General features: G+C 39.7%; 1 pseudogene; it reads left to right on the top strand.

Moving 5' to 3' along the window:
• The first annotated feature begins 5170 nt into the window (after positions 1–5170).
• Positions 5171–6287, top strand: LOC127185065 (actin, cytoplasmic 1-like; annotated as a pseudogene).
• Positions 6288–9721: the final 3434 nt, after the last annotated feature.

Below are 9721 nucleotides of genomic sequence, written 5' to 3'. Positions count from 1 at the left end.
AGTATTCTTAATTAATTACAATTTCCATTGCCAGCTAGAGGGACTTAATCCCTAAGACCATGATTATTTTACATTTTAATCCCTTTCCTTTTAACAAGAAGGTGTGAAATATTTCAAATTTATGATTTCACTACTTTCTACATATAAGACTTGACTAACAGACTCCCAAAGTGTTTTATGATGACAGTTTAACATATTCAGAGACCAAGAATTGCTGTGTTTTCTTCTGCACAGGCTAACATTGTGGTAGAGTTCATTTCTGCTGCTATAGAATTTCAACTGCCTGGTTGCTTTTAGATTATTCCATAAGATGATTTCACCCCTCTACTATTGTATTTTGTGCTATATCTTAACTATTTTAATGCCCAGAAAAGTCAATCATGTGTTTTTTAAACATATTGAACATATATTTTCTTTGATAAAACTTTTGTGCCTCTCTCTCACTCATACACACACACATACATACACACACACACATGCACACACTACACACTACACACATACTACATACAGTGTGTGTATGTGTGTATCTTGACTGCTAGTTTCCAAAAGTCTTTTTCTTCACTATGTCTTTTAGTATTTTATGCTTTTATTTCTGTGTCTTTGACCTGTTTCAAATATTCAGTTACTTCCCTCCTCTCCTTCTGAGATCTCTTCCTCCTCTAGTCTTTTTTTTAGGGGAGGAGGCTGTCAGGTTTCATACTAACTGAAGTCTATTATTCTCTTTCACTTTGGTCTTTCTTTGTGCCCCATCCCACACACCCCATCCCACATACCCCTAAATATAGCTTTCTTGAAGTATTTCTTCATTTTCTCTTTGGTGTAACTTTACACAGTTTCTTGTAAGTAATAGGAACTCATCACATCTCCTCTGATGTCTAAGTTGTTTCTCTCTGGTCATTATTTCCTTGATTCCTTTATTTCTTACTTCATTTATTTAAAAAAATGTACCTCCTTATCCTGAGGCCATTGGCTCTTCAGTACCAGATTATCCCTTATTCCAAACCCTTAAAACTCTATTATATATTTTATAGAATATAAAGTCATAAGAAGTAAATGGGTAGATAATTATATTATTTTGCAATGTTGAAAATTTTGCTGGATATTTTGGGAATAAAAGCTTCACATCATTAATTGGATTAACTCCATATTAACTTATAAATTCTAGAATACAGTGTATGTGAGGAATTACAAGCCTGCATCCAAACAAAAATAAACATCAAATATCTTATTTCATAAAGGAAATGTATAATTCTGCTTGTTTGCCTTTTATTGACAAACTTTTAAGTGGTTGCTAGTGCTTCGGAATTAGTAGAGTATTACATATTTTCTTTTATTGAAATGGATATTTTCATACAACCTATTCTTATTACAACTTCCCCATCTCCAATTCCTCTCAGTTCTTCCTCACTTCTCCAGTCTAGATCAAGACCCTTTTTGTCCCTCATTAGAAAACACATAATCACCCTTGCCCTGAGGACACAGGAGCGGCTGAGCCAGCTCTGCCCTGAGGACATGGGATCAGGCCCTGATCCAGGGCTCTGAGTGGACCTCACCCCAACATCTACCCCATGTATTACCTGCTGGAACACATAAAGGGGCTGGGCTTTCAGATTCAAAAATTAAGAATCTCCTTGACACATGGCAATAACGGGATATCCAAAAGCCGTCCCAGTGAAGATTCGGTAATGATAGTGTAGGCCTCAATCGGACCCATGACTCGTAGCAGTGAACATTTGAAAGTAAACATATGTGGACAAAAGGCTAGACTGCGTGATACACTACAGCTTCTGTGACAAGATTTTTTGTTCGTCTGTTTGTTTTATTTTACTGGAGGGAGGAGAGGGATTTTGGTGCATGATGTATAAATCATAGACATTCAATAAAAGTAAAAAAAAACATAAACATCAAAAGAATAATTAAAATAAAATAGGATAAAACAAAAAAACTAAGAAGTTTGAATGTGAAATAACAAACAGAGTTAAAGAGCCAAAGAGAAAGCACTAGAAACATAAAGATGCAGACACACACACATTTGTATGCATAGGAGTCACATAAAAGCATAAAACCAGAAACCATAATATACATGCAAAGGACCGGCAATGTAAACAAACAAAAAACCCTGATATAATATTATGAGACAATGGTCCTCCAAAGATGCCACTGAGTTTTTGTTGGCCATCTATTTACTGCTGGGCACAGGGATCGCCATTAAGAGTGGTTTGTTTCCCCAGTGAGACTTTCTTGGAGAAAAACAAATTTTCATTTGGAAATGGTTATCAACTGCAGATTGCTTATGGGTTAGGAGTGGGAACACGTGTCCTCTTCTTTTTTTAGCTTTAGGACCCCCTGTGGTGCAGATCTGTGCATCTCTTGTTCATTTTGCCTTAGTCTCTATGTGTACTACCACTCTTCTGTCTAGAAGATCTTGATTCCTTCATTCCCTCTGGCCCTTACACTTTTTCCATTTCCTCTTCTGCAGAGTTTCCTGTGCCTAGAAGGGAGGCATTTGATAGAGACATGACATTTTAAACTGGGTGTTCCATGGTCTCTCACTCTCTGCCATTGTCTGTGTGTGGCTCTCTTTATTTATTCCCCTATGCTTCATGAAGAAGTTTTTATTAAGGCTGAGTCAGGCACTGACAATGAATATAGCAAAACGTCATCAGTCTTTCCTTTAGCAGAACAGCAGTATTTGGTTTTCCTTAGGTTCCTGGCCTATCAAGTTTCATGTTCTTGGCCACCCTGTATCGGATATAGGTTACATGTCATGGAATAGAACTTAAATCAATTTAGATTTTGGTTGGTTACTCCCACAGGCTTTGTGCCACTACTGCAAAAACACCTTGGACATTTATAGTTGGGTTAGTGCTTACTTTTTCTTTGGTAACATGCAAAGTACATTCTAGTTCTATAAACACAAATTCATAGTGTTGAAGGCTCTATGAAGGCTCATCCTTTCCATGGTCACTAAGTTGTGTCAGTGTGTGTCTTCAGCAATAGGGCCTTGACCTCATTTTGTAGAAAGCAACCAATAGCCTTGACAACAAACTGGATTGTTTGGAGATTCCCATTGGGTCCCTTGTGCCAACACATTAGCTATTAGATGTAAACCATTCTTAGTACTGAGATCTTCATTTAGTGATGAGCTATATCAAATTTGGGCTATGCTTCTCCTGTTATTTGGAAGTTTCATCTAGATAGACTTAACATATGTATATATTTAGGAAGCTTCTACTACATTAAGTTTTCATTAAAAGAACTTAAAAATACCTTCTACTTTTATTTTATTTTATTTTATTTTATTTTATTTTATTAACTTATTCATATTTCCCGTTTCTTTCTTTAGTGGTCTTTTCTTCCTCGACCCTGTGATCCTTACAAGGACAGAGATTTGATTTACCTCATTTTGAGTTCCCTAGATCATAGTACAATGCTCAACACAGGGAAAGTTCTTTTTTTTAAATTTATTTATTTAATGTATATGGATACTTTGTCTACGTTACATCTACACACCAGAAAACTGCATCAGACAGATGTGAGCTGCCATGTGGGTGCTGGGAATTGAACTCAGGACCTTCAGAAGAGCAGTCGGTGCTCTTAACCACTGAGCCATCTCTCCAGCCCTACCTTCTACTTTTTTTAGCTGTAGTTTTATGTTTCCCAATTTCTTGTAAGGATCTAGCTCCTTTATCCCTGACATATTCTCCAAAGTCCAGTGTCTTCGCTGATTGAAGCTCATTTTTTGCTCAATTAAATATCTGAGTTCTACAAGTGTATTTTTGGAAACATTCCAATTAAAACATTATTGGGATACATGTTACCAATTTTTTCATAACTAGTATTTTTAGATCACAAAAAGTATTTAGTTGGACAAGACTTTTCTATTTTCTTTATCTTCTTTTGTCCATTCTCTCTTCCCCACTGCCCTTCCTTGGTTTTATTTTTATTCCTTTCCCCTTTCCTGCATTTTCTGTTTTCCCTGGCTTTTCTTGCCAACTATCTTTACTTTGTTTTCTTCACTTATTCTTTTCATTTAATCATTGTTTTATGCCCATTTTATTTTGATTTCTTAGTAACCTCATGTACCCTGCTTGTCTATAAATCCTTTAGGTTGATACCCTGGATACAATGACATGCTATGGACTGGCATAACCTTCACTCTTTCTTCTGCGAAGGAAAAATCCATTTTATGACTTGATAGGCATTTGTCTTTGACAGTCATGTTGCTAATACATGTTCATTTTACTCTATACTATAACCCTTACACCCTCTTGTGATTACATTTTACATTGGTGCATTTGATTATTCTTTCTTTTGTGAATCACATTACATTTATAAATGCTTTATTGAATCTTATTTTATTGATTTCTGGCCATTTAAAAATTCATCCTGCTCACACTCTACTTTATGCCTATTCTGCAATGTGCAGGAACACCTGAAAATTTCATTAGCATCTTTTCTCTTATACTTTCAATGTAGTAAATGAAAATATTGAATTGTATTGAACTCAAAGTAGACCTCTAAGGGACATACTTGACACCTCTACCCAATCCAATATTTAACTATTAGTAAGATATCTTTGTATTCAACTTGTTTTTGCTAGTTTTATTTCTAACAATTTCACCTATGGCACTTTTACCTAATTCACCCTTAAAATTCTTTTCCTAAGCCAAATCTTTACTGACTTTCTTTTCATTCCATAAACTTACCCTTTTTAAAAGAAGGATTCAGACATAGCTTCATGCTTTGTTTTTGACAAGTACATGCTAGCTATTACTCGTTTCCTATTTCTTTGGCTCCAAAAATGATCATTATTAACAGCTTCACACATCACGTTAGGTGTTCATTGAACTGATTCAGTAGTGATGTTACTGATTTGTCACTCTTTGGAGTCCTGTTTTTCTTTCCATGCAATTTTCCATAGTTTCTGAAGGCCTAGATTTTCTAACAGCCTACCAAAAAAAGATGTCTCTCAACCTGTCTAATTCATCATTTAGCTCTTCCATCTTCAATTACCTCCTGGCCTTACTGTGTGTTGAAAGCAAAGGCATCTTACATTCTTTCTAGTGACATTAAAAATACTCAATTTGGGTCAAGTTCTTCTCCACCTGTGAGTGATCTCCTCTCAGCTACTCTGTCGCTGGTCCACAGCTGTCACTTCTTCACCATGGATGACAGTATTGCTGCACTCATTGTTGACAATGGCTTGGGCATTTGCAAGGTTGACTTCGCGGGCGACTATGCTCCCTGGGCCATCTTCCCCTCCACTGTGGGCCACCCTAGGCACCAGGGTGTGATGGTGGGTATGAGTCAGAAGGAAGCCTAAGTGGGCCGACGAAGCCCAGAGCAAAAGAGGCACCTTGACTCTGAAGTACCCCATTGAACACCAACTGGAACGATATGGAGAAGATCCGGCACCACAATTTCTACAACGAGTTGCGTGTGGCCCCTGAGGAGCACCTTGTGCTGCACACCAAGGCCCCCTGAACCCTAAGGCCAACCGTGAAAAGATGACCCAGATCACGTTTGAGACCTTCAACACCCCAGCCATGTACGCAGCCATGCAGGCTGTGCTGTCCCTGTATACCTCTGGTCATACCACTGGCATTGTGATGCATTCCGGAGACGGGGTCACCCACACTGTGCCCATCTATGAGGGCTCTGCTCTCCCTCATGCCATCCTGAGAGTGGACCTGGCTGGCTGGGACCTGACAGGCTACCTCATGAAGATCCTGACCGAGCATGGCTATAGCTTCACCACTCTAGCGGAGAGAGAAATCGTGCGTGACATCAAAGAGAAGCTGTGCTAGGCTGCCTTGGACTTTGAGCAAGAGATAGCCACTACTGCATCCTCTTCCTCCCTGGAAAAGAGGTATGAGGGACTTGACAGGCAGGTCATCACAATTGGCAATGAGTGGTTCCAATGACCCAAGGCTCTTTTCCAGCTTTCCTTCCTGGGTATGGAATCCTGTGGCATCCATGAAACTGCATTCAATTCCATCATGAAGTGTGATGCTGATATCCGCAAAGACCTCTATGCCAACACAGTGCTGTCTGGTGGCACCACAATATACCCAGGCATTGTTGACCGGATGTAGAAAGAGATTACTGCTCTGGTTTGTAGCACCGTGAAGATCAAGATCATTGTTCCTCCTGAGCGCAAGTACTCTGTGTGGATCAGTGGCTCCATCTTGGCCTCACTGTCTACCTTCCAGCAGATGTGGATCAGCAAGCAGGAGTACGATGAGTCTGGCCCCTCCATCATTAACAGTAAATGGTTCTAGGTAGACTGTTACTAAGCTGCATTTTACACTATTTCTTTTGAGAAAACCTAACTTGAGCAGGAAAAAAAAAAAACCAAAACAAGCAAACAACAACAAAAAAACATGAAACAACATTGCCATGGCTTTATTTGTTTTTGTTTTTTTAATTTTTTCTAAATTTTTTTTTGTATTGGCACTTTTGACTCAGGATTTAAAAACTGGACTGGAGAAGGCAACAGCAGTCGGCTGGAGCAAGCATCCCCCAAAGTTCTACAATGTGGCTGAGGACTTTGATTGCACATCAAGTCCCTGACCCTCCCAAAAGCCACCCCTACTCCCAAGAGGAGGATGGCCAAGTCCACGCCCTGAGTCCACACTAGGGAGATGACAGCATTGCTTCTATGTAAATTATCTACTGCAAAAAAACTTTTAAAAATCTTCCACTTTAATGTTACTTTACTTTTGTTTTTTTTTTTTTTTAATTTTTGAATGCTCAGCCATCCATGGCCCCCTTTATTTTTGGTCCCCTCAACTTGATATATGAAGGCTTTCATCTCCCTGGGAGTGGGCTGAGGTGTTGAGGCAGCCAGGCCTTGCCTGTACACTGACTTGAGACTATTTAATAAAAGTACACACCTTACAAAAATATTCAATTTGTTTCCTTATTGAATAGAGTCAGTCCTTTTGATTTTGTTTAATATTTGATTTATAAGGGCAGATATTTACAGTTAACTATTATTTCCAGACCAAAATACACACCAAATGAAACTCTCAAAACCTTTCTTATTATGCACAGAGATTCATTGATATCTTGGGTGTGTTTAAGGCATTTTGAACTGGGATTTATAATGTGAGGAATTATATATTATATTGAGTGTTCTGACTTCTTTTTTTTTCTTTTCTTTTTTTTAAAAATTTTTATTATTAATTTATTCTTGTTACATCTCAATTGTTATCCCATCCCTTGTGTACTCCCATTCTTCCCTCCCTCCCCTATTCCCCTTATTCCCCTCCCCTATGACTGTTCCTGAGGGGGATTACCTCCCCCTGTATGTGCTCATAGGGTATCAAGTCTCTTCTTGGCTACCTGCTGTCCTTCCTCTGAGTGCCACCAGGTCTCCCCCTCCAGGGGACATGATCAAATGTGAGGGACCAGAGTACGTGAGAAAATCATATCCCACTCTCCACTCAACTGTGGAGACTGTTCTGACCATTGGCTAGATCTGGGTAGGGGTTTAAAGTTTACCTCCTGTATTGTCCTTGGCTGGTGTCTTAGTTTGAGCGGGACCCCTGGGCCCAAATCTGCCTATCATATTGTTCTACTTGTAGGTTTCTAGGACCCTCTGGATCCTTCTAATTTGCCATTCTTCCATGCTTCTCTCATGTAGAGTCCCAATAGGATGCCCTCTCCTCTGTCCCAGTTTCCTGGTAAGTGAAGGCTTTCGTGGGACATGCCCCTTGGGCTAGTATGCAGATATGTGAGTATATACCATTTGAGTCTTTCTGCTTCTGGGTTAACTCACTCATTATGATCATTTCTAGCTCAATCCATTTATCCACAAATTTTGGGAATTCCTTGTTTTTAATAGCTGAGTAGTATTCCATAGTGTATATGTACCACAGTTTCTTTATCTATTCTTCTACTGAGGGACACTTAGGCTGTTTCCATGTTTTGGCTATTATGAATAAGGCTGCTATGAACATGGTTGAGCAAAGTTTCTTGTTGTGTGCTTGAGCATCTTCTGGGTATATTCCAAGGAGTGGAATAGCTGGGTCTTGAGGAAGCCCTATTCCCAGTTTTCTGAGATAGCACCAGATAGATTTCCAAAGTGGCTGTACTAGTTTGCATTCCCACCAGCAATGAAGGAGTGTTTCTCTCTCCCCACATCCTCGCCAGCATGTGGTGTCGCTTGAGTTTTTGATCTTAGCCATTCTGATGGGTGTAAGATGGAATCTCAGAGTTGTTTTGATTTGCATTTCCCTGATGACTAAGGAGGTTGAGCATTTCTTTAAGTGTTTCTCAAGCATTTGATATTCCTCTGTTGAGGATTCTCTGTTTAGTTCCAAGCCCCATTTCTCAATTGGATTATTTGGTTTGGTGGTGTTTAGCTTCTTGAGTTCTTTATATATTTTGGATATTAGACCTTTGTCAGATGTAGGGTTGGTGAAGATTTTTTCCCAGTCTGTAGGCTGTCGCTTTGTTTTCTTGACAGTGTCTCCAGCCTTACAGAAGCTTCTCAGCCTCATGAGGTCCCATTTAATAATTGTTGACATTAAGGCCTGGGCTGTTGGTGTTCTGTTCAGAAAGTTGTCTCCTGTGCCAATATGTTCCAGGCTCTTCCCCACTTTTTCTTCTAAGTGAATTAGTGTCTCTGGTTTTTTTTTTTTTTTTTTTTTTTTTTTTTTAGGATAAGATTTTTTTTTATTAATTTATTCTTGTTACATCTCAATGTTTATCCCATCCCTTGTATCCTCCCATTCCTCCCCCCCCATTTTCCCATTATTCCCCTCCCCTATGACTGCTCCTGAGGGGGATCACCTCCCCCTATATATTCTCATAGGGTATCAAGTCTCTTCTTGGCTACCTGCTGTCCTTCCTCTGAGTGCCACCAGGTCTCCCCCTCCAGGGGACATGGTCAAATGTGAGGCACCATAGTACGTGAGAAAGTCATATCACACTCTCCACTCAACTGTGGAGAATATTCTGACCATTGGCTAGAACTGGGAAGGGGTTTAAAGTTTACCTCCTGTATTGTCCTTGGCTGGTGCCTTAGTTTGAGCGGGACCCCTGGGCCCAAATCTGCCTATCATATTGTTCTACTTGTAGGTTTCTAGGACCCTCTGGATCCTTTTATTTTGCTGTTCTCCCATGCATCTCTCATTTAGAGTCCCAGTAGGATGCCTTCCCCTCTGTCCCAGTTTCCTGGTAAGTGAAGGCTTTCGTGGGACATGCCCCTTGGGCAAGTATGCAGATATAAGTGAGTATATACCATTTGAGTCTTTCTGCTTCTGGGTTAACTCACTCATTATGATCATTTCTAGCTCAATCCATTTATCCACAAATTTCGGGAATTCCTTGTTTTTAATAGCTGAGTAGTATTCCATAGTGTATATGTACCACAGTTTCTTTATCCACTCTTCTACTGAGGGACACTTAGGCTGTTTCCATGATCTGGCTATTATGAATAAGGCTGCTATGAACATGGTTGAGCAAATTTTCTTGTTGTGTGCTGGAGCATCTTCTGGGTATATTCCAAGGAGTGGAATAGCTGGGTCTTGAGGAAGCCCTATTCCCAGTTTTCTGAGATAGCACCAGATAGATTTCCAAAGTGGCTGTACTAGTTTGCATTCCCACCAGCAATGAAGGAGTGTTCCTCTCTCCCCACATCCTCGCCAGCATGTGGTGTTGCTTGAGTTTTTGATCTTAGCCATTCTGATGGGTGTAAGATGGAATC

Source organism: Acomys russatus, chromosome X (assembly GCF_903995435.1).
Source record: "Acomys russatus chromosome X, mAcoRus1.1, whole genome shotgun sequence".
In the NCBI taxonomy this organism is placed as follows: Eukaryota; Metazoa; Chordata; class Mammalia; order Rodentia; family Muridae; genus Acomys; species Acomys russatus.
This window is presented reverse-complemented; position numbering and strand designations above follow the sequence as displayed.